Here is a 25,870-nt window from a genome sequence, read left to right as displayed (position 1 = left end):
AGAAGACGCAAGTTCGATCTGCTTGCAGCATTACAAGAGAGCAGGATGAAGACCAGCTGAACTGCAAAGCCAAATCACCATGTTGGGATGGCTATATCTTGCCTGTTGTAACTACTTTATGACAGAAATTATTACCCAGCACCAGGAAAGCCACATGGCTTTTGTTTAGCTTGTAGCATAATATAAAGAGTCTCGCAGAGACATGTCTGATTTCTCCTAGCCTGCAAAAACCATAATGCAACTGAAGTATTAAAATAATAAAAAATAATAATGAAAAAAAACAGATGGAGCAGATCTCATTAAAAATTTCAATCTAAATATTAAAACTTGAGCCCTAGTAATTTAATACACAGGAAGAGGATCCACAGATGATTCCATCTTATATTACATATTCTTTGGTAGATGGAACATAGAGAGACTATTAGAAACTCATCCAGAACACGTATCTCTTGTAACAGTATGAGTGCAGACTGTTTATTTAGCACACTGGAAAACTGTGCTAACACATGAGATTAAAAAAATAGTGTCTGTAACTACAGGTCAAATGGGGTCCTCAATGAAAATTCTACAAGAATAAAAAAAAATAATAACAAATTACATACTGGCAACCCCCTTTATGACCTTCTCTGATTTGCTGCTTTATTTAAATCTGTGTGTAAATGTGTGAATTAAAAAACAAACTCAGCACCTCATATATTTTTCTGGTATCTGTGAACTACCTGTAGTACACATGCTGCAAGATGACAAACACTAGAATAATTTGAAGACATGATCACCAGACAGAAGAGAAGGAATAGGAACAAATATGACTAAGTAGGAAATAAAATGGTAAAGTGCAAAGTTAATAGAGAGAGAGTAAAGAGAAGGGAGGATATTGGTCAAGAAATGCAAATGAAGAAAAATAAGCTAAGAATAATCACAGACTAGCAGGAATATTTAGCAGGAAAAACTTGTTCTCAGAACAGAACTGATGACAAGCTTTCTTCTAGATGTGTATCTTTTTTTTCCTAAGTCAGCTCCACATGAAGTAGACACTTGTGACATCATTACTAGCCATGAGGCTGATGGAAGTTTTAGGAACACCACCTCACCAGCCAATTTGCATGTCCCAGTAGTGCCTCTGGCTTCTGCCAGTCAATGCACAATGAGGTTTTTCTGCCTTTCTTTCAGAATCTCTGCATTCTGCAATTTGTTTTAACAGAACCTGAAGTGTTCTTATCTAAACTTTGGCTTTGTATATTAAACTAGATAAAAAGTTTAAAATTGTGAGGAGGTAGGGAAGAGAGTGAGCATTTGCTATAAAAAGAAGCCAAGTAATACTTGTTCTCTCTGAGGAAGGAGATGAACTACAAATAGCTTATTTGGAGTATCTTAGAAATCAATTAAATGTTTTTCACTTTTCATAGATGAATCCTGAATTTTGGAAATTAAGACAATGTAAGGTTGAAGTGTAAACTATGTAGATATGACTGAGAAAAATGAGATTCATGAATGAATACCTGATTAGTTTCAGAAAGGAGTATGCAAGTCTGTGCCTCTGGGCATGTTAAATTGAATTTACCTACACTTCTATTTTACACAGTTGGAAATTCACATTAGCACAAAAATTGGCATTACATAGGCAGTATTTTCCAATGACCAAATTATTTTTGTAAACCTGAAGCTATATTGCAATGATACTTGTGATGAAATTGGAATATCTTATAAATCCTATCAAATCTTCCTGCTGCAAAAGTAGACAGTGCAGTGCTACCGAAATAGATATCTGTATTACTGAAGCTGGTCCTTACTGGGCCACCAGAGAGCTGTCACATCTGCAATCTGGTACTGAACTGTAATGCAACATCAAAAAAACTCTTTCAAGACTGCCTGAATTACCTCATTAATCTTTACCAAATCAAAATGAAAAAAAAGTCACAATGACAACATCATCCTCATTTTTCTTTTAACAAGTTCTTTCAAGCAATTTTTTTCAAGGTCTCATATTCATAATATTTCTATATTATAAAATGTACAATATTCTATTTTCTGTTAGAGTCTCATTAATACTTACATTGAACTTCTGTAAAGAAACTAGACTATATTTACCAGTCATTGTCCTTTTCTTTTTTATTATTTTCTGCATGTTAATGGATTCTTTTTATCAAAACAAACCCCACAAGTTTTTAGCAAACGTGAAGAAAATGAGAAAAGGGTAGGTGAACCATAAATTTAAGAAGAGTTGGTATGAGTGATTTGTAGTCAGTCATTTGCAAGACAAAGGTTTAGGTCACACAGTGCTGCTCAGAGCCCAAGTACTAAATGAAGCAAATGTCTGTCAAGTTTTTTGGCTCTGAGTGATTAATCATGAGAAGGATGTTCAGTTCTGTATCAGCGAATCTAAAATTATATTGACTAATTTAGTCACTGTAAGTAATACGTAGCACTTCCAGGCTGCGTATGGATACATTCCGTGATGAAACCTAGACAGAGGGAAACCCAGGCCATGAAACACACTGGGTGTGTTGGTCACATCCCTACTCCAAATGATGAGGGAAAGGAGATCACTTCTGATGTGTTGTTGCCACTGATCCACATTAGCCATTATTAGATCCTAATCTTTACACCCACAAAATCAATGGGCTTTGTACAGCTGCAGGAGGCAAACCATAGAGCTTGAAGCAGTGTAGCTTTGAGACACTGGCCTGAAATTCTACCAGTCTAAAGTATTACAGAATAGGTAAGGTTGGACCCACCACACTGGGTGATCTGGTTCCACTTCAATTCTTCATGCTCAATAATTTTCATTATATTTCTAATTTGTTTGGCCTAAGCAAAAAGCAATAGGGTTACTGAAGGGTCCTCAAAAGATTAAGGATCACAAAATCACATAAGAATTCAGGTTGGAAGGGACACCTGGAAGCCCAACCACCCTGTTTATGCAAACTATTTGAAGCTGGTTGCTCAGGACTACGTCCAGGTGGCATTTGAATATATCCAAGACGGGAGATTCACAAATGCTCTGGGCAATGTGTGCCAGTGCTCAGTCACCCTCACAGTACAAAAGTGTCTCCTGATGTTCAGAGGGAACCTTCCATGTTTTGATTTGTGCCCATTGCCTCTGGTCCTGTCACTGGGCACTACTGAAAAGCAGACTTTTTCTCTGTCCTCTTTATACCTTCCCTTCTGGTACCTATATATATTGGTGAGATCCCCCCAAACCTTCTCTTTCCCAGGCTGAACAGCTCCAGCTCTTCAGTCTTTCTTCACAGGAGAGATGCCCCTTTCCATTAATCACTCTTGTGGCCCCTCACTGGCCTCTTTCCAATATGTTAATGCCTCTCATATTCGATAGCCCAGAACTGGACACAGTACTTCAGGCATGGCCTTACCAGTGGCTGAGGATCTCCTCATAGCTATGCAGATGGGTAAAGATCCTAACCATAAATTTGTAATCAATTTAATATTTTACAGAAATACTAGCAACATTTTGTTAATACTGAGGAATGAGTGGAACAGAAAATTACTTTAAAAATGCCTGAAAAAAACCAAAAAAACCACCTGTATTAGCTCACAAAAAAATGTAATTTTAAAGCTATTAATTTCAGAGTTTATGACCTTAATCCAATGGGCTTTCACTGATGGAGATAGAAACACTCAGTAGATTACAAAAACACACAATGGTTTGGGTTGAAAGGCTGCTTTAAAGGTCTCTTAGTCCAAACCTGCTGCCATGGGAAGAGACATCATTCAATAGATCAGGATGATCAAAGCTCCATCCAATTTGACCTTGAATGCTCTCAGGACTGTAGAACATCCAAAATTTCTCTGTTGCCCCATGTTTTATCACTACAGACCCTGGTAAAATTCTTGCTATCCTTCTCACAAGCCCCCTTTATGTACTGGAAGGCTGCAATGAGTTTGCCCCAGAGCCTTCTTTTCTTCAAACTGAGCAACCCCAGCGCTCCCAGCCTCTCTTCATAGAAGTGGTGCTCCAGCCCTTTGATCATCTTCGTGGCCCTTTTTCTGGACCCATTCTAACAGGTCCGTATCTTTCCTTGTTCTAGGGATGCCAGGGCTGGATGCAGCACTCCAGGTGCAAGAGCAAAGTAGAGGGGGAGAATAACATCCCTTAACCCACTGGCCACACTTCTTTTTATGCAGGAAACAGTTGGCTTTCTAGGCTGGAAATAAACTTTTAGTCAATACAAAACCTGTATAGGAAATCAACAGGGAATTAAAAACGTCAGTTTGAGCTCTATAATTCTCAAGAATCTGAGATTCTATACTGACAAATTTTGGCCACAGCAGTGTGAGGATACAGATATTAAGGAAATGTGTACATTGACATTGGCCAGAGAAGCATTAGTCAGAGGGCAAAAGTGGTTTCATATCGCAGAAAGAGGATGTTGCTTTTTGTGGTCTATAACTTTAAAAAAGGTGAAATCAGGTGAAGCAAAAAGTGCAAAAAAATTTTTCCCCTCATAACCCAGCACCAATTTGTTTGTACCCAAAAACCTGACTACAGAGAAATATGACCACTTTAGCAAGCATTCCCATTAGTATATCCCCAGCCAATTTCATTCTGACAAGACCAATATATTTTACATTTAGCTAGAACTTACAGGTTTTTCTCTGACAATAGTCACTTAAGGAAATGTATGAGAACTAATAGTCTTTCCTAATGTGTGCCAAAGGCTCTTCCCTGTCCCAGTCTACAGATGACTAGTGAAATCACAAGTCTTTACTAAGGGAAAGACACCACATCAGATATCTTCGAACTGTCTTAATTTATTCTGTCCTTCATATAATAATTTTATTCATTAATTTTAAGATTTCAAGAGTAGTAAAGTAGACCTATAGCTAAGGAAGACAGATCAGTGTAGGAGAACTTACACCAAATAAACTACCAAAATTATCTTCTCGTGATTTAAGCAAATATTTTAAAAGTAATATCGAAATATTGAAAGAAGGAGGAAGAGTAATGTATTCTCTGAGTAGCACTTCTTGCAGTGCTTAAGGTCAAAATCAGGCTGTTTATTTTAGTCAGAAAATTTAAGTATTAGACCACATAAAACACAGGTGGTTAGTGAGCCATAATGATTGCTTATCTTAGATGCCTAATCTGTATCAGTTAAATGTCTTTGAGTGATTATTAAGGAAGTTTGTATGCTAACCACAGACCCACACCAGGCTGTCTACAAAGAGTACCATGCTTACCTGTGGGTAGTCTGTGCTTTGCATCACTGTCCTAGTTCCCAGTTATCCAGATCCAAATGACTATATTAGTACACAGTGGTACACAGACTTTCCTTCAGTGGGGAGTAGGGGTTGCAGGCATCTCTCATCCCAAAGTGGAAAGAGGACCTAGTCATGGTGTGCACACAAAGCCTATGACGTGCACCAGGGAAGGCATCTGTTACGCCGTATGTTCTTTGGAACATAATTGTCCTGGTTCTGCAGGCAACTCTGAGTTGTCTGTATGTTTTGTACTAAGCAGTCCCTGGATAAAATTCAGAAATAATGCAGCATTTGTCATTAATCAGAGTACTACAACTGTATAGCTACTTGACTTCCTACATAACCAGCATGCCTATACTCATGTATTCCTACGGTTGCACAATATCCCAGATTCAACTAGCTGGGTGACAAGAGGTTTTTGTCTGCTGGTGAGTGTTTGTGATATGATCCCATAAATACATCTATATAGGTTTCAGCTCCTTCAGACTGAAGTTTGCCAAGAACTCAGGCGTTTAACATGTGATTTAATTTCAAGATTCCTGTCATCTTGTTTAAATAAAAGAACAGAGCTGCTTAAAAGCTTTTACTTCAAATGCATATAGTCCCTGGGATGTACTAGAGAGCATATTATGTGACTTAAAAAAAAAAAAAAAAAAAAAAAAAAGAAAAATATGTATTCATTCATGGAATGCTTAATTAAAAAAAAAACAAAACACATTAAAAGTAAGCTTTCTAATGCAACCAAATAACTGAAAGTGAGTAAGGCTGTCCCAAGAGGAAGATTGATTCCAGTACAAATGCACGGATTTTTAGTCACTGAATGCATCTGGAGACAGGAGCAGGTGGAACCTAGTCAATTAGTTCCTTTTGTCTGTATGATTAAGTATGGTTGTCCATATAGATGATAATACAGTTGTCTGTCACAATCCTTTGTGACTTGAATTTCTGAAACTCTTAGCAAAGTCACTGCAGCTATTTCTTTTAGTGTAGCTCTCCTGGAGCTCAGAGAGCCTAGTGCAGTGCCAAGGTGAAACACTGCAAGGCTCAGAAGGGAACTCACTGCAGGTGTGCAAGAAACAGATCCCTCCTCTCTTTGTCTGTCACAGGAAGGAAGTTAACAAGCCTTATGAGGATTTTGGTCTGCTTATTCTCTTCTCTGCTTCTAACTTAGAAGCAAATTAAAGGTCTCTATCAGATATCAGGGAGAAATAATTACCCAACTGGGAATGAAACACTTAATTTTAGAAATTTTTGGCTAAACCAAAAAAAGAAATATATCTTTTTAGATAACCACAGCCTTCAGAAGTTTTACTTGTTCTGAAATGATTTCAATGAATTACTGGTACTTCTGAGAACCTGTAGAAAAGGATTTGATAGAGAGCCTACTTCAATGTCTTACTATATCATAGTCCTGCAAGCTAAATTAGTACATAGGAAAGATTAACTGTAAAAATTCAAAAGATATACTAGAGTACAGATGAAATGTTTAGCATGTTTCTGGACATATTTTACAGGCTCTGTCCTCATAACATAATGTCCATGAATTGTAATACTTCTATAGTTCATCCTATAGGGCTATTCTAAAACCTTGAAATTTCCAGCTGCTTCCCAGCACCCCTATGGAAGAGGGCAGATCCATTTTCCAGTGATATCCTCAACTGATGCAAGTTCTCAGAGCTTTGGTAATAGAGTTCTAGTGTCCATACATTTAAAAAACCTATTGTTTTCTTGAGAAAAATAGGACTACTCTTCCCCACAGAACAACTTTTGAATGTAGTAGAGGACACTAAGGTTAGACATCTGGGGGCCAATTATCTAGTGCCAATTAAAGCAGTTCAGATTAACCCATCTCTTACTCCCTGTGCTCTGTGTTGGGGGAAACCAAGAGGCAGTGAGAAAACAGCTCTGGTGGTAAGCTGGTGATGGTGCTTGATTCTAACAAGTTGGCACAAGCCAGTACTTGTTCGTCCTGCAGGGAGAAGAATGGCTTAATTTTTACAAGCGTATGGAGAGATAAAAAAAAAATCTTAGTATAAATCACTTAAGTAGTTAATTAATTAAGGGACACAAACCCATAAGAAATCAAGCACTGTTTCCAGGGATCATTAATGTACTTAGCTGTTCCTGTTGTTATTTTCCTCCCCGTGGTTCTGTGAGAATTAAAAGATGAAATAATGAAGCAAGATGCCGTAATTCCTACTATTCTTTATCCATTGGTTACAGCAGCAGTTATGAGAACTATAGCATTAAATAGGATTCTTGATAATTTTGTAGCTATTGGGCATGATAATATTCAGACTTTCAGAGAGAGATAAAAATCTGGCAATCTCCTAAATATTATAATGTTATTAACTTGAGAAAGATTTTTCCCAGATATTGTTTTCTAGAGCAAATAACGGGGTCTTTTAGGTTCAAAATTAAAACAAACTAGATACAACACATTTTAGGAATTGGATTTGTAAACACAATGAGGACTTGGAAGTAAACCATTCTTTTTCAGAAGTGAGGCAGTGTTTCTAAGGTATTTTTTAAAAAAATAGAAAATTGCATTTTGCTAGTATAGTAACACATGGTAAGTTTAAAACCCACATCCAGCTGTATTTGTTTAGTTCAACTTTACTTTCCTGAGATGTCACTAAGCCTCCTTTATTTTACTATGTGACTGAAATCAACTTTCTAGAAACTAGATCAAAATAATATGCTCCTTTTTCCTAGATCAAAATATTGGTTAAAAAGCATCCACAGATATTTAAAAAAAAAATCCAACAAAACAAGCCTATTAAAATCTTCCACCAGTGGAAGTCATGACTGCTTCGTGCTGTTATTTTCTGTCTAGTTACTGAAATATAAAATCCAGATGTCTGTTCTGCCTTTATAACTGAAAACAAGGGTAACTGAGAGAATGACTTCAACACACCCCTTGTCAGTGTTACAGACCATTAGCATTACTATAAATAGCATGATCAAATCCCAAATTGCAGATTCAGTCATAAAAGTGTCTACATTTCATGCTGATTCAGACGGGCAGCAGCATTAACTGCAATCATCAAGGAATGTGACATCTCCACAGAATTTTCTACAGCTCACTGGACTGGTGACAGGACAATTGTTAAAAATTAATGGAGACCATCAGATGTGGATAAGTACAGCTTGGCAACTATGAAAGCTGTACTTCTCATTTGAAAGTGATAATGTAATATTATTCTGTGATGATAGATTGTAAGAGATTATGTTTCATTCAGGAAACACTCTTCCAACTCTTTGAAATTTTGACCACATTATTTTGTTTAATTTTTAAATTTATAAAGAATAGAAAACAGTGTAAAAATCTTCTCTCTTCCTTTCTTGAAAGTACCCTTCACCTTCTGTTTATCCATTATAATCCTTTACTTCTCAGTCAGTTACGATTCTAGGAAAGTCAAGATCCTAAAATCCAAACTTTACTAAGAGATTGATTGTGATAGTTAATGAACAAAATTTCAAAGTTGTATCCAGAAATTCCCAGCTACGTGTCTGGATTTAAAAGGTATGGCACATGTTTGTTTGAAATCTTATTATTTTACATACCTGTATTTTTAAACTGCAACAAACTATTTCAACCAAAATCATGGCCCCAATGAAGGATTTATTAAATACTCTGGGCTGTTTTTTTTTTTTTTTTTTTTTTTTGCATCAGGGCAGAGTAAACTGTTACACTGTTCAGAAGATTCTTAAGAACCCCTGCATAGAGGCTGAACCAAATGGGATGGACTGACAACTGAAAGGATAAACTCGTGACCATTTGTCCTGAAATTATAGATTCTAGACACCTGATGTTGTTGTCAAAGAATGAGGCTAGACAAGTGATATTTCTTTGTCCATGCTCAATACTGTGAATGTCTGGGGAGTCCCCTGAGTTAGTGCAGGGAATTGAAGACCTTCAGCAGAAAAAAAATTGTGTTCTGTCTTTTAGGAAGAAAGAGGGGAAAAAAAATTAGCCAAATCGCAATACTTTGAAAATATGCAGTGTATGTGAGCAATAGCTAGATTCTCCAATGATTCTGACAGCAGGTTAACAAATCATCAGGGAGAGGAATTATAAGTTTTAAGCATGGGAGACAATGCTTGAACGAATGTAAGAGATGGAGCATGCTTCCCCCTACTGCCAGCTGTAGATCTGCATTTCCCAAACCTTTACATTTCTTGCAAATACCAGTGGACAAGACTGCCAGCAAATACCTGTGGAACCACAAAGTCTTGCACCAAGTGCTCTGTTCAACACCCCTGCCACTGCAGACATGAAGTCCAGAGTCCATCTATTGCAGAAATCAGTAACTGTGATTCCTATGTGCAGCAAATAACGAGTATAATTATCTGTTTGTTTGTTTATTATTTATGTTACTTGTGGGATTCAATGCTACTCAAATCTAAGAGATCTTAATTAGACAATATTTAAAAGTCAGGAAATTTGACACATAATTGAAAGTATTTAAGTAGATTGCCTGTATGGGGTGACTTTTCCCCTCCAGAGAGTGATTCAGCTCATCTATCTGAAATAAATATCTTAATGATGAGATGAATTCTTTTTTGGAGATGCCTTTCTCTCCACAGATTAGAAGAGGAAACTTCCTGGCTAAAATGAGCCAAAACCGACACCATTAACCATGTAGGATTGACTTAATGCATTCACAATGTCACACTTCTGTGTGGTAATACCCAAATTATGGAAACAAAAAGCACCATACTGTATATAGGCAAAAGGTCTAGACTAAAATTACAAAACCACTTTAAAATCTGAGTTGTAAGTCCTTGACCATAATCACCTTTTAGCACAATATTTATTAGGTATCAGGGCATCCACTGGACTTCATTGAAGATTCAAAACAGAAGAAGAAAAGGTTGTGTCTGTATTGTGTGACAAACTTGTGATCTACATCACTGTTCCTTTCATCATCCAGACAGGTGTCCTATTGGAGAACATCCAAGATGTGTTCTCCACGTCTGTACATCTGGATCTCTTTCCAAAGGAAAATGATGACTTGGAGGGACAGATGTAGATCTGCATCTCACTTCTCCTGGTTTAGAAATACTCTCTGTAATCTCTGTTGCCTTTGAATTTAGTAAGAGAAAAATTTAGAAGAAAAAAAATCTCCTCATCACTACATAGATGAAAAGGACTTTTTTTTTTTTTTTTTTTTTAAACTTTAGTAACAGAATAGAAGAATAAAAAAGCAGAGGGAACAAAATAGACTCTCAGGTCTCATCTGGCACCCTTATACATAAAGGACCTCACTGATGAACAAGGAGGATGGTTGCAGCACAGGGATTTAAGACTGTTTTTATAATTTGGAAAATCCTAGAAGAGTGTCCTTTTAATCTGTTTTAGATAAACCAAAAATCTGAATCATGGACCAAAGCTTGGAGTATGAAAAAACTCCTCTGTCTCCTGTACTTGTTGAAATCAGATACAAAAATAATGTGCTATTGCAAAACGACTTTAATATGTATTTTTCTAGGGCTAATTTTCCTTTGCCAGTTATAGAGGAAGAAGGATTCTATTCAATTTGTGTTTTTAGTACTAGAGGTATGGATACTTTTTGAGAAATTGATGTTATTATCATATTTCTGCTTAGCTGGCACCTTTATTTTCTTTAAGAAATGCTAAATGCATTGAATTTTTGCAAATAAAAAATAAAAACTCCTTTTGTCACTTTTCTCAAAATTACCTGACAAGAGAAGAGAGTATCTTGTGTAGGAGGAATGACTCAAATCTGCACTGAAAGGGCTATTACCTGATGTCATTGTCAAAATGTTCAAATTGACTCATTCACAGAGAATCAGAAGAACAAAATGACCTAGGCATACAATCAAGCAACCTCATGCTAATTCTTCCTTTAATACAGCAGGCCATTGATGTAATATGGACTTTACCAAGTATAACAAAGTAGAAGACTAGAGGGACTCCTTTCCAAAGCAATGGTCAATCTGCTAGACAGTCCTTGGGCTAGCATTACCACAGTTACCTTTATTATTTCAAAGAAAAAAAAAAAAACAACACAACACTTTTTATCCAAAAAATGTGGTTTTCTTCTTTTTGCTTTTTTTTTCTGTTAAACTTAGTTTCTGATTGAAAATAAGAAAAAAACCTCCATATTTTTTTTTCCATAAAATGGTGTACTAGAAATTATTTCTCTTCCTTTTGAAAGGTTAAACTAAAGAAGAAAGTCTCATTTCCTACAAGAAGCTGATTGCTATCTGTTTGGATTATCATATCATTAAGTTTCCTTTGCTTTCTTAAGTCCATGATTACTATCTAATAAAGCAACATTTATTGGTACATAAAAGGGCACATTTATTAAAAACAGTCTTTGAATGCTTTGGATCAGAACACTGAGCATGTAACAAATCAGCCTTGCATCCATGTCGTATGCATCATCCTGTATTTTAACAGAAATAACAGATAATTTGTTTATATCTGAATTTTGGCTAAACTGAGTAGGAACAGAAATATTCGGAGATCTAACATGAAGCCTAATAACGATGCATTGATAAATGACATGGACCTATGCAATGTGTAGGTATGTAACCCTGAGGGAGAGGTGAAAACACTTTCTTTTTTAAATTAATAAGTATTAAAGGCATAGTTGCAACACTAGCATATGATAAATTCAACTTTAATAATGATCTAAGCAAGAAGGGTAACGTAGTAAAATGTTAAATACTACTCTCCTTTATAGGCCATGGTCATCTCACCTAGCAAAATTTGCTAGTAAAAAGACAGGAAAGAGTAATAAAGGTTTCACCTTAACAAATATGTTCTTCTAACGCCACCCATATTATAGATATGTCATTTAAGAAAAGTCTGGGATTGTTTGGCACATTATTATCCAGAGCTGAATTCACAATGGTAAGTACCAGGAACAGCATAGACAGGACTGAACTAGTAAAGAGCACAAAAGTGTAACACAGCTGAGAAGCCCTACTGTCTTAAGTGGTGTTTGAGATGAAAATAACTATTATTCTTCTGACAGTGTCTGGAGCAGAGATGATCATAGCTAAATTGAATGTATATCTCGATTTTGCAGGCACTTGTAATACTCACTACATATGTCATTATTTAAAACTTTGTATTGTAGAATCATGGATTACTGAAATAAAGACAGAGAGTTCTTAAGTGACCTAGTGAATTCTAATCACTATAAAGTAAATGTCATCAAGCTTTTAAATTAACTGGAACCTGCTATTTAATTTCCTATTAGGTACACTACTTGACTAGTTAAACTGGTTATTGGATTCTTCATACAGTAGCCCCTGAACTCCTTCAGTCAATTAAATTCTTTATTGAATCTGATTTGTCAGTGTCACTGTCACTTCTAATCTCTTAAATCCACATAGGTTCAGAAGCTTTAAAATGTACTAAATCTGTTGCAAAACTAAGAAGTTACATGGACAGAATCCTTCCCCTCTCCCTCCTCTCTCTGTGCAAGCTACAAAGCTGCCAACAATGCAAAAGATATAAGCACTGGTTCTTCATCCTCTATATGTACACTTTTAGAGCTACAGAATGAGATGTTTTTTAAGACGAGCTACAGAATGTAAATTGGAAAAACATATAAACAAAAAACTCTGTTGGGTGTTTTGCTACCAGCATATTGTATATTGAACACTTTTATCTTTGACTCAGTTTCTTAGCACTTTAGATTAAAGAAATTAGCAGAACACAGTAACTATAACTAATTCCAGAACTGGAAACTTTAAAATCATGGTATTATTCTTTTGATTGATATCTGCAAAAGTATTCCAGAACATTTTTAAAGTTGTTTCAACATTAAATTCCCTCTTCTTAAATCTTCCCATTTCTTTGTTCATCAAAAAAAAAAGCTGGATTTCAAAGGAAAAACACAGGTGTTAAAGGAAAAGAAAGGAAAAATACTGCTATTAAATGACTGGTCTCTGTGATGGTCTTGTCAGCCTAATAACTCTTTAGAGCACCTGAAGAGCAGCTCAAACATGCAGGCTATTTATTTCTGTATTACAAAGTAGAGTTTGCCAGACACAGACTTATTTTTCCTTTAAAACCATTCCCTTTCTAAAGGATCTCCTTTTTGCCAGTAAAAATCTGCTTTTTACATATTATAGGCATATAAGCCTCTGAACTACGAAAGCAATTCCCCTCCCAGGTTAGGCGCATCACCTTTATTCTGAAAGAGAAGGCAAACCAGACCAGACTCTTACCAGACACAGGGAAAACAATTGCTTCAGCTGGATCCAGCAGTGTCGTGTTCGAGCAGGCAGCCTGAGCGATCCTTGGGCCTCACACAAAAGCGAGATAATTGGCTTTGACGGAGGAGCTGTAAACATCCATCACGGCGGTGCTGGGCGGCGGCGGGCGCTGCCCCGGCCGGGCTGGGCGCTCCCCGGCGGGATGATGTCAGGCACGGCCTCGGGCGGGCGCTCATTGGCTTCCCTCACCTGGACCGGCCCTTAACCCTAAACTGCCGGCCGCCCACTGAAAGGTGCCTCTTTAATCCTTACATACATACACGCAGGTGGGGGCTTTCTATTTTTTCCTCTTTCTTTTTTTTTCTCCCAATTTTTTTTTCACCTTTCATTTATTTCCTTTTTTTTTTTTTTTTAACCTTTTTTTTCCCTTTTCTTTTTTTCTGTTTTTATTTTTTTTTCCTTGTAGCAAATGAGATTGTACAAGAAGCTCCTGCTTGGGGGACCAGGTGCTTGTTGTGGCTTAGCTATTGAATGTAGCAATTAAATAAATTCTACAAACTAATTTGCCTAAATTATTAAACAAGACCCTCAGGTAACTGCATTTTCATCATCTGTTTACTAAATGATAGTAATGATCAAAATATTGTACAAAAGAGATATTAAAGGAAAGGTTAATGCATGCAGCACCTGGAGAACTCACATTTTTAATGATTTTGCATTGCCTCCTCTTAAGGCATGAGATTAATAAAGGCACACGTTGGGAAAAGGATGTAAATTCAAGAAAGTTGCACTATTGCAATGTTAGGTTGATTATTGTGTCTTTTTAAGTATTTAAAATTAACAGCAAAAGTATAGGGATGCACAAATGTACATGCAGAGTTATTCTTTGAATACTAAGTAGTAGCCCAGATATTCTGTAGTAAATGAGGCATGAAACACATTGCCAAATGTATGATGTCCTAAATATAGTGGCACTAAGTATTTAGCTATGTTACAGGCAACATCATAAATCATGATAACTTTAAAATGAATCCAAATCAGTGCTTAAATAATTGCTTTTTCTATAAAGGAATAGTCTGATCTCTCATCTTTAAGTGGCAAAAAAATCCTATTATTCGACAGAAAAAAGCAAAAAATCTGATCTAGCACATGTTGTATTTGTATCTTTTGTTCTGTGTCAATGTTTTTTTTTAATCTTGGGAAACTAATACTTTCTTTAAATGGGTAGGAACCTGATCCAAAATGTATTTACAGTAAATAATATAACACATGAGTTTGTTTATGGTCTGTTATCCCTCAAAAAAAAAAAAAAAAAGTTGCTCAGTTTGTTCTCTGGGGAAAAAATAAGACCAAAGAACTAACTACACCAAGCCGAAAAAACCCAGGAAAAATGAAATCTAATCAAACACGGTTTAACTTAATCTAAAAGACATTTAAGACAAGATTTCTAGAATAAACTTGATAAAGAGCTCTGTCATTTTCTTGTGGTTCTTTCACAAAGTTTTAGAAACTCAGAAGATAAAATTCTGGGGACTTAATAAACACCAGTTTTGTGTGGGGATCTGGAGGCTAACCTACTAGCCAAAACCTACTTTCGGTCAAAATGAACGCCATTGTTCATTTATTTCTGCTCAGAAAACATGGTAGTTCAGATGAAAATGTATATAAAAAAAGATTCATTGCTATCCAAAGTGACAAAACTGAATTTCAGGTCAGAAAAGATTAATTTGGACAATGGGAATGTCACTTTTGCTTTTGTATGATTACGAAATGATAAAGGTAAGACATCGTAACATGAGTCATAAGGAAAAGAACTACTGATGAGGTAAAGTATGATTAGATATATCATATGTAGAAGTTATATTCTCCTGAATATTTAATGCTGTATATAGTCTGGACCAAACCGACACAATGCTGCTAAAATTTTATTACGTTGGTTGATTCAGCATGAAAAATACCTGGATTTCCCATATCCAGTTAATCTTACAATGATGAAGTAAAGTCCTATGCATTTTTTATTCTTATATAGAGTATGCTTTACACCTTTAAAGAGCATATCACTCACAGATTATCTGCTCGACCATCTTTAATGGTAGAGTGCCATATTCTTAAAAAGTTCTCAGCGTTCATAAAGTGTTATTCTCCAGTGATAATAGAGAACCTATGCTTTATGAACCAAGCAGTAAATTAGAAAATTTATTGAGAAAGTGTAGTACCAATGCTAATTTGGAATATTAGTGCAGAATATTTCTTAGTAAATGGCCTGTAAAATTTGACATTTTCTTTATAAAAAAAGTCATTTTTCTGCAGTAATATGTGATTAATGAATGCTTTGAAATTGAGCTATCTATGAATTTACTGATAAACTATCAGGTTTTCCATGCTCATTTCAAAAATTATCTATCACTAGTACTTTTAAAAACATGGAAGAAATTGGAGATCTAGGCTAAACAAAGTAACTGTTGTAAAAAACAGAACAACTCCATGATTGTAATCAAGTTACACAGCATTTTTCACACTTCTATATGATGTCGCCCATGTGTTATAACCAGTTTGAAATATAAATAATGAAAATATATGATAATATTTAAATTATAGCTTTTAAATATGCAGTAGCAGCAAGTCACTTCAGAAAAAAGAAAAAGTTGTAAGGCCATTTCTTTAAATGAAAAATCTCTTCAGTGAAATAAACATATTGAATAGGTTACAAGAGCTCAAAGCATGACTGTGTGTGAAATCCAGGGACACAGAATTCATACGCTCCTATCGTTGTGCCATGGGTTCCATATATGAAGAGATTGGCTTGTCAACTCTCACGCCTACCACAGAAAATAAAGGCGCTGTTGGCAGTGATATTTTTTGGCATGTTTTAGTTTCAAGTTCAAATCACACGGAAAAAGAAAGAAGGAAAGAACAAGAAAATGAAAGAGAAGTGACTAATGATTTTTAATAACTATCTGGTTTTCTTTCTATAACCTAATAGAAATCAATGTATGAATAATGCTGAAGAATTTAACTAGAGGAGATATTTTAGTCCTCGAGCAAAGTGAAACTCAGGTTTATTAGTATATATTTCCCATGAGCCAAAATCATTATTGCATTTAATTGCTTGACAATTATTTCTGTCACATCAGTTTAACGGTTAAACCAATTATTTATATTACAAACATAGTTCTGCACCAAACACTAATTGAAAAACACAAGCGGTTCTTCAGTGTTGCTTAACCTATACATTATTAATATTGGAAGGGCTAGGTTTAAAGATTTTTGGGGAAATTAGAACTCAGTCAGGTGATGAGTTTTTAGAGATTGATTGTGTAAACTCAAAATTACAGCTCTCATAATCCTGTATATGAGATGAATGCCAAGTCAGGTAGACCTGATGACTATTATAAATATTTTTTCCTCCTTCATTCAGGCAATATGAGCTACCTGCTCTTAGGAGATTTTTATCCACAAGATGGCAGCTCTGTTTGCATGGTCACTCCTTTTTGTAATGTTCAACTTGAAAATCATAACAGAGTAATTTTTTTTTTTTTTTTCATTTTATAGCAGATATGTTTTTCTATCTCCTGAGGAATTAAAAAAAAAATCCCCAGACAATCCCAAGAGATAACCATTAATTAACCCCAATATTGAAGTAAAATTTGCCAAGTGTTGAGTAAACTATAGGAAGAATATTTAACAGCAAAATCTTTGGTTTGAGTTTTGAAAGAATCTCCATCAAGATCCATGTTTTTCATGCTTCAATTTCTAGACATCAAACACAGCATAACCTTTAACAGATTCAATTTAAAGAGTACAAAAGGTTTTACTGATAGAAAAGGAAATGCTTATTTGCCTAAAGGAAACTTAGGTTAATAGGTTACCTCTCTAGGTAATGATTGATTTTATTTTACTTTATACCTAAACTCATCAAGAATGCTCATTTATATTACTAAAATATAATAGATATCTTTATTTCTAAGTTAAAAAATGCTGAGATGTTTATATGTATGGATCAACCACAGGCAATTAATAACCATTTGTGCCTTGTGAAATTAATAAAATTCAGAAAAATATAAACAGCAGGTTCTATCTCTTTTCAAGGGGTTCACTCACAGCTGAAATGATTAGCAAAAATAGATGTGAAAGCATTTTCCTTGTCAATGAAACCCAGTAAATTAAAATGAAGCTTTACTAAAACAATGCATAATTCAACATGGAAAAAGTTTGCCCATGGGACAGCCATTTCAAAGGAAATTATCTGGCCTAGCTACCTGTCTGCGTGCACTTATGGAGTGGAATCGCTGATCCCTTAAAGAGGAGAAGGGAATTCTGAGTTACCTAAAATTTATCATTGACACCCTTTATCAACACCCTTTGCACATATCATTATAAATCAGTGGACAGGAGCTTATAGACTGTAGCAAATGCAGAACTGATTAATGTGATTTGCATCTTAATGAAAAAGATAAACTGTTTTTAAGTAATGTGGGGCAGCAGTACCTGTATGAATGGTTATCATGGATCAGCTAATGGGCAGTAACTTGTTAACAAGTTAACAGCAAGGCCATGATTCATGGCTTAGAGGCACATACCTGCTCTCTCAGCATCTTACACAATGGAAAAAGCACTACTCTGAGACGTGAAATTCCAGAGGACAAGATCATGTTTGGCAACCTAGGTCACATCAGCATTGCCTAGGTTGAGGTGTGCAGCAGAAGAAAAGTAGATTAAAAGGGTCTAAAGAGAAAAGGTGATATGATAGAAGGGTAAAGGCAGTCTAAGATGGTTTAGGCTTGTATGAAGATTGGGCAAGCTGCCCAATGCATGACATGAGCCTGAACTCAGTTATCTCAGAGCAGATGATTCGTTGCAAATTATAATCCCAGAGTGAGTAGTTCATATAGCCAACTGCACCAGCACACTACTCGTCAGAGTATTGTCATAACAGAAGTGCTGGTCTTTCATCAGAGTGTGTCAAAATACATTTATGTCACCAAGTTACATGTTCATTCCATAAACTAACTGTGAAAAGTGTCAGGAGAAAAGACTTTCAACTTTTCTGTGCATGTATATGTGGGGGAGATGTTCTGTGTCAGCATAAGTTGGCTGTTATTTTGGGTCTACTGTGTGAGGGTCTATTTTAATACATTTTTTAAAGAAAAAAACAGGCCATTTTATATGGATTAGAATGATAGACTAAAGCTACCTGGGCCAAGAATTTGCAACATTCTTAATAAGAAAGTATGAATGAGAAGATTGAATTTTACACTGAATACAAAACTTTTCAGAAAAAAAGTTTAAGATAAAAGTGTCTACATAGGAGGCTAAATCACTTTTGAAAAAGTGACTTAAGCTCTAAGTTGCACATATCTGAGACTCAGCTTTCTTACTGCATAAGTTGAGAGATTGCTGAGGTGGCTGTGAATGCACCAGAATCTTCTCACAGGAAAGGGCACAACCATGAAGATGTACTCACTGGGCCTCAGACGTGCTACAGAGAGCAAGTGCCTGTCATGTAGGCTCAGTTAAGAGCAATACCATGTTTGTTCAAAACAGAGCCTGTTTGAACTGCTGTTGCAAATCAGGCCAGTCAGCTGACTGGCCTTCATTAGAGCATGACGCAGACATCATCTGGATAGAGTGAAAGAGAGGATGAAAGCTACTGAAATGTGGAAATATTTTCTACTGCCTTGATGATCATGATCATGTCAGCACAATACTGGTCACAAGGTGGTCACAAGCTTGTTAAATGGCTGTAATTTTTCCAAAACTAGAACTTTCAGAAAAATATTTTACCAATCTGATTCCAGAGCTGGATGATATTCATACAAAAACTCTGAAGAATTTTTAGATCTCAGAGTTATTGGATCTCAGGGTAAGAAATTCTGAGACAAAACTGATAAGAACATAGTTGCACAAATGGTCTACATAAAATAGGATAATTTTGCAAACCATCCCTTTAACACCTATTTTCCATAATTGCTTTGTAAATCTTGCTTTTATTAATCAATTATACTTTTATACTAAATTATTTCATTATTGATGCCTAGATAAGGCATTAAAAATTTCAAAGTTGAGATAATAGTTGGTAAGGACAAATATAAGAAAAAACTCTTAATTACTTCATACATGGGAATCAGAACATAACCTGAATTATATAAACTTCACAGATTTTTTTTTTTTTTAATTTAAATTTCTGTTTTGATAACACTATCTGTGAGTGTAACCCCAAACAGAAAGATCAAAGGCACTGCTGGAAGCTGTGATTGCTGTGTTACATAGTTTACCCAAAGTAAGTATCACAGGGGTAAAAGAATGAGTAGAACTTCCTGAAAACAGTGTTTTGAATACTAATGTTCATTTCATCATCTTGACCTGTAAGATAGTTGACCATTTTGGAGCAGAATTTACAGACACTACTGTAGTGAGGGGAACTCTGTTAACATTTAAATCAGCAGACAAAGGCAATTTTTGTAGGTCCAAGTCTGAAATACTGGTCTTTGAGAACACTTCTCATGATCACTGCAAAATATGATACAGGCATTCATCTCTTGAAGTTTTCCAGTGTTGGGCATACCAAATGCCAATTTGCAAGGGAAAGTAAAAGTACTGGATATTAATGACCATCTACAAAAGACATACATTATGTCATTAATGCATCATATGATATGATAATGTAGAAGGTGTACAACCTTTCCTCATTCACACAGGGATTAAACTTATTCCTGAATGTCATCCTTACATGACAACTTTTTCAGCTGTTTTGTTGAAATTTTATCAAAGAGGAAATTATTCAGAATAAATATGTTAGTGTTTGGTGTTTTACTAGGAAGTTTTGAGCCAGTATGAAATGAAGAGCTTGTTTCTGCAGCTAGCATGACAGTGTACAAAACCATGTCACACTAAAAAGGCAGAGGTGGCTGATTGAGGTACAGTTCTGTGCTGACTGACCAAACAACCTTTCTGATGTGTTAAATGTTAAGCTAAATTTGAACTGACAAATAACTACATTTTTGTTGTCTGTACACAAAAAAGGTTACTTCCAAAAGCATCTATAGCAATACCTAATACAGTTATTGCATTATTAAAAAAAGCATACTGAAAATACAGGGAAGAAAATACTTTTTAGGAAGATACTAAGCAAGATACTCATCTTCTGTGTTGATTGTTAAGGGAATAATAAATACAAGATGAAGACCTTGAGGATGATAACATATGAAGTGATTTAGTCTTGAAGACATTATCTTCATCCCGACATTGTTTTGAGAAAGAGAAGTGGAAAAAGCTTGCTGTCAGAGGTCTCTGCTAGTGACTGGAGAGATGGATTCAAAAATGATAGTGAATTGCTGTTATATTCATATTAATATATGAAGTTTAATATGGTGTATGAGGCATGTCATAAAGTGCATTTAAGCATATTTTAAAGTAGAGTTTCTGAAGGTAGTAAAAGAAAATAACAAAAAATATTATTAATGCAAGTATTCAATATGGCTCAGTAAAAACTCCAGGGAATGGTAGTAGTGACAGGAGAGGAAAAATAATTTTAAACTAAAAAATGGTGGATTTAGATTGTGTATAAGAAAGAAATTCTTTACTATGAGTGTGGTGAGACACTGCAACACACACTGAGATGCTGTGGATGCCCAATCATTGGAAGTATTCAAAGTCGGCTTGGATAGTTGGATCAATGTGATCTGTTGAAAGTTGTCCCTGCCCATGGCTAGGTGATCTTTGAAGTCCCTTCCAATCCCAAATATTCTATGATTCTATGACTTTATGACAAAATCATAATTATCTGTGTCATGGATTAGCATGGGTCATCTGCCATTACAGACAATGTTTTGAATGTTTCAACATTGAGATGCAATTGGAATTATTATTCAGTAAAGCACACATATACAAGATACAATACTAACCACTACTTTATTAAGCACAATCTATTAAAATGATAACATCTTAGGTTTTAAAACAGTTTTAGTAATTAAAGCTGGTCAAACCTTTCTGTACAAGATAGTCAGTTGAATTTTGGGGGGAATTTTCTATTAGCCTGCTAGATTAAATCTGTCTTGATTTAAATATGTCTGTATGATTTAAAATGGTAAATCTCTGCCATATATGGGGTTCAGTTTTAAATTAACACTCAACAAGTCCAGGTATCTGCATGTGGGTTAGGTATCTTAACTCACTTTATAATCAAGGCAGAGCTAATCAGTGCAATCATTGGAGCCTAGAAATAAGTTCAGTTTGCTTTAAACTAGGTATCTTTGGACAGATATAGTCACCTAAATACAAGAGTTGTTCTAAATAATATCTTTAATATTATTTGAGATGGCCAAGGGTATCTGAAGCATCAACCTGTCAGTGTAGCTGAACTCTCCTTTCTGAGAAGTGACAGGTGAACACTGGAGTTAGAGGAGACCTGCACCCTCCTCATCTAAGGTCTTCAGGCCAGGCAACCAAACAGCAATTTACAAAAACCCAGAAACCAACTTTGCAAAGAATTTATGTTGTACCTCTTTTCCCTTTTGATGTGTACTTAAAAACTAAACTGTGAGGTAAAGTAAACCCAGTTATTGTAATTCTACAGAGTGTGAGCATAAATTGCATATAGATCTTGCACTTGAAGGTGAAGCATAGGAAGAATGATAATCAATATAATGTTTTATTATCTCAGTATTACCTAAAGTACACCAAGGAAGGAAAACCAAAAGTATATATCTATTTCCATCAGCAGGATTTTGAGAGTACATGTGATCTCTGAGGTGGGACTTCTCCATAAGATGTTTGTTTTTCAATTGTGAGGCTGAGATTTTAATAGATTTAATTTTGTGAAACAAATATTATTATATATTTTTATTTGCTGAAGTAGACATTAGGATATCTAGAGCAGAGTGTTTGTTGATTCATTTTGCATAAAACTGAAATTCAATGTTCTCAGAAGAGAAATCTGTGAGAAATACGAACATGAAAATGTGGGACTTGCATCCTATGTTAGACCTTTGCTGCAAGATTTTCTCTCTTGTTGCTTGCTTCTGAAAGCCACATTGAGGAATTATTTGTGTGCACTAACACCTGTTAGCACAATACCTCACTGCATTTGCATATTTGTAACACTTTGGTTACATGAAATTATGTAATCCACTATTTCTATATTAATTCTATTGTGTTTCTCTTGCTTGTAATTAATTTCAGGAAGTAGATTTTTTGTTTGCTTGGGTGTAGTGGGTTGACCCTGTCTGGATGCCGGTACCCAACAAAGCCATTCTATCACTCCCCTCCACAACTAGACAGGGGAGAAAAAATGTAACAAATGGTTCATGAGTCAACGTAAGGACAGGGAGAGATCACTCACCAGTTGCTGTCATGGGCAAAACAGACTCAACTTGAGGATATTAAATTAATTCATCACTAAAAAAATCAGAGCAGAATAATGAGAAGTAAAATAAATCTTAAAAACACCTTCCCCCCACCCGTTCTTCCTTCTTGGGCTCTGCCTTCCTCCCCCAGTGGCATGGGAACATAGGGAATGGAGGTTATGGTCAGCTCATCACAAGTTGTTTCTGCCACTGCTGAGGCAGAGGAGACCTTCTCCTGCTCCAGTGTGAGATCCCTTCCATGGGAGACAGTTCCTCATTAACTTCCCCAGCGTAAATTCATCCCATGGGCAACAATTCTTCACAAACTGTTGCAATCTGGGTACAGGGTGCAGCTCTTCAGGCACTGCAATGTGTGTCCCCCATGGGGTCACAAGTCCTACCAGGAAAACTTCTCCAGTGTGGGCTCCTCTCTCCCTGGGTCTGCAGGTTCCTTACAGGAGCCTGTTCCAGCATGGCTTTCAGAACCTCCATTTATGCATCCACCTCCTCCAGCATGGGTCTCCTCCGTGTGCTACAGGGGGATCTCTGCCCTCCATTGACCTCTGCAGGCTGCAGGGGCACAGCTGTTTCACCATGGTCTGCACCATGGGTCTGGTGCCTGGAGCACCTCCTGCCCCTCCTTCTCCGCCGACATTGGTGTCTGCAGCTGCTCCTCTCACATGTTCGCACCCTGCTTCCCTCTGGCCACCATTATGTCTGAACAATAACTTAAAAATGTCATCACAGAGTCATTACCATCATTGCTGATTGGCTCAGCCTTGGCCAGCAGCAGGTCCATCTTGGAGCCAGCTGGGATTGGCTCTGTGGGACATGGAGGAAGCTTCTGGCAGCTTCTTACAGAAAGCCATCCTCTGTAGCTCCCCTCCACCGCTACCCAAACTTGGCCGTGTAAACCCAATACACTCTGTAAAACATATCTTTCCTACACATAAAAATTTTCTACAGTCCTCTGAATATATTGCTGGGTCAGTGAATGTTCTGTTTTTTGAGGAGATAATAACTATGCTACAGTGACGTGTTTTCTTCCTATTTAAACTACACAACTGAGGAGCTGCTTGAAATGATGTCAAAACAGACCACTGTTTGACTCTGCTGACTTCATTTGTAGAGGCCTTCCCCCTCCACCACTGCTAAACCAAAACATAGACTCATGTTTTCCAAATTAACCTTGTTTTAATCTAAATAAAGTCCTAAAATGGATTCTAAAGTATACCTTATGATATAACCCTGCTTTGGATTCAGTTAATAATTAGTCCCTTTTTTGATTGTTTTCTGCCTTACTTTAAGTTAAAAAATTATATAAATATTATCTATTCTGAGTTTCCTTATTGAAGTTAATGACTCATATATTCCAATTCATCTGCTTTGGATGAAATTAATAAAGTTCAAATACTATTTTATCTTTTCTTTTCTGAAATTAATTATCTGTATGACCTTTGCTACCTTTCTTTGACTTAAAATTAATCTTCGTACCTATTTTTGCTTTCTGTGTCTTGAATTGATGAACCCAGCTTTGTCTCATTAAATAAAATTAACAGTTTTCTTCAATCAGTTTATCTTAATTTTTATTTAGATGAGAGAATTCCTTATAACAAATTTCTTGCCGTCATTTCTTCATTTCCATGAAAGGTCTGAAACAATAACACATTAAGAAACACTATTTTAAACAATTAATCTATTGCTTTAGTACAGAGTTTCTTTCACCTCTGTGTTCCCTTCCCATCCCAGACATGTTTTCAGTTTTTAACAATTTTATGTTTTATTTGTATTTTTGTCATTTTGTTTCTCTTTTGTCTCAGTAAAGTGCACACTGAGCCTCTAGCTACACAGCTTTCCTCCCACATGCTCTCTGTGCACAATCAAATTTGCAGTGTGGCTGTAATTCATCCCTGTGGCAAAAGGTAAGAAGAAAGTCTGTGAATCGTCTAAGTCCAACAGGAGCCTTTAAATAGACTGTATATTATCACTCTGCATACAAATGAGAGTTGTCAATAGAGTTTCCCCTGTCTATTTGTTTGCAACTGTTAGATATGTACAACCCAAAAAAAGCCCCCTGGGGAAAAATAAACCAGAAAACCAACCCTGACATAAACCAATCAAAACCACCTGACTTTTATGAACTTTCAAAGTTGGTATAAATTGTGTCTCTTATAAAACAAAAATCAAAAATTACTCTTCACATTACTTGTCAGTATTCTTATTGACAAGAAGGATGTTTGAGGGTTTTTTCCCTTTATGTGTTCAATTGGCTTGAAATTATTAACATGAACTGAACTTGACTCTTGAAATAAAATGGCCTTTGTGGATTCACCAAAAACTGAAGGTAAGTTCTAAATCTGTTTTGTGAGCTGGTTGAAATGTTTGTTTACTTCATATTTCAGAACTCCAAGATGCCATTTCAGACCTTTGGTCAACCTCTATGCTTAAGATCTCTTTGTCAGTCATTATTTTTGTTTCCATGTGATCCCTAAGCTGCGATTGAAATTTGCATTTAAGAATCACATTTTTTCATAGAAATCACACTATGACTACATTACCTAGATGGCTCCTGACTAGACAAGAATCAGAAATCACAGACTAAAAGGATCACAAATGGCTAAGGTTGGTAGGGACCACAGTGGGTCATCTAGTCCAGCCTCAGAAATAGAAAATACTACGTGAGCATCATAGAATCATATAATATCCTGAGCTTGAAGGGACCCACAAGGATCATCAAAGTCCAATTCCTGTCCCTGTACAGAATAGCCACAAGAATCACACCGTGCCCCCGAGAGCATTGTCCAAATGCTTGAACTCTGTCAGGCTGGTGCTGTGACCATTTCCCTGGGGAGCCTGTTCCAGTGCCCAACCACCCTCTGGGTAAAGAACCTTTTTCTAATATCCAACCTAAACCTCCCTTGACTCAGCTTCATGCCATTCCCTCGGGTCCTGTCACTGTCACCACAGAGAAGAGATCAGTGTCTGGACTTCCTCTACCCCTCACAATGAAGTTTAGACTGTGATGAAGTCTCCCCTCAGACTTCTCCAGGCTGAACAGCCCAAGTGACCTCAGACACTCCTCACGTGGCTTTCCTTCCAGACCC

At 36.2% G+C, this 25,870-nt stretch overlaps 1 protein-coding gene across 12 annotated transcripts in view; it reads right to left on the bottom strand.

The window, feature by feature from the left end:
- The window catches only part of MGAT4C (MGAT4 family member C), a 337,651-nt gene that overhangs the window by 114,918 nt on the left and 196,863 nt on the right, over positions 1-25,870 (bottom strand). For 3 of the 12 annotated variants that reach the window (XM_048301687.1, XM_048301690.1, XM_048301698.1), the window contains exon 1: positions 13,435-13,650. The exons of the other annotated variants lie outside the window; for them this stretch is intronic. The gene's annotated coding sequence lies outside the window, so the exon portion shown is untranslated. Of the gene's footprint in view, positions 1-13,434; positions 13,651-25,870 lie in introns of those variants that run through there. 12 annotated transcript variants of the gene reach the window in all.

This window comes from Corvus hawaiiensis, chromosome 4 (assembly GCF_020740725.1).
Source record: "Corvus hawaiiensis isolate bCorHaw1 chromosome 4, bCorHaw1.pri.cur, whole genome shotgun sequence".
In the NCBI taxonomy this organism is placed as follows: domain Eukaryota; kingdom Metazoa; phylum Chordata; class Aves; order Passeriformes; family Corvidae; genus Corvus; species Corvus hawaiiensis.
Note: the sequence above shows the minus strand (reverse complement) of the source record. Positions and strands in the feature narration are given on the sequence as shown.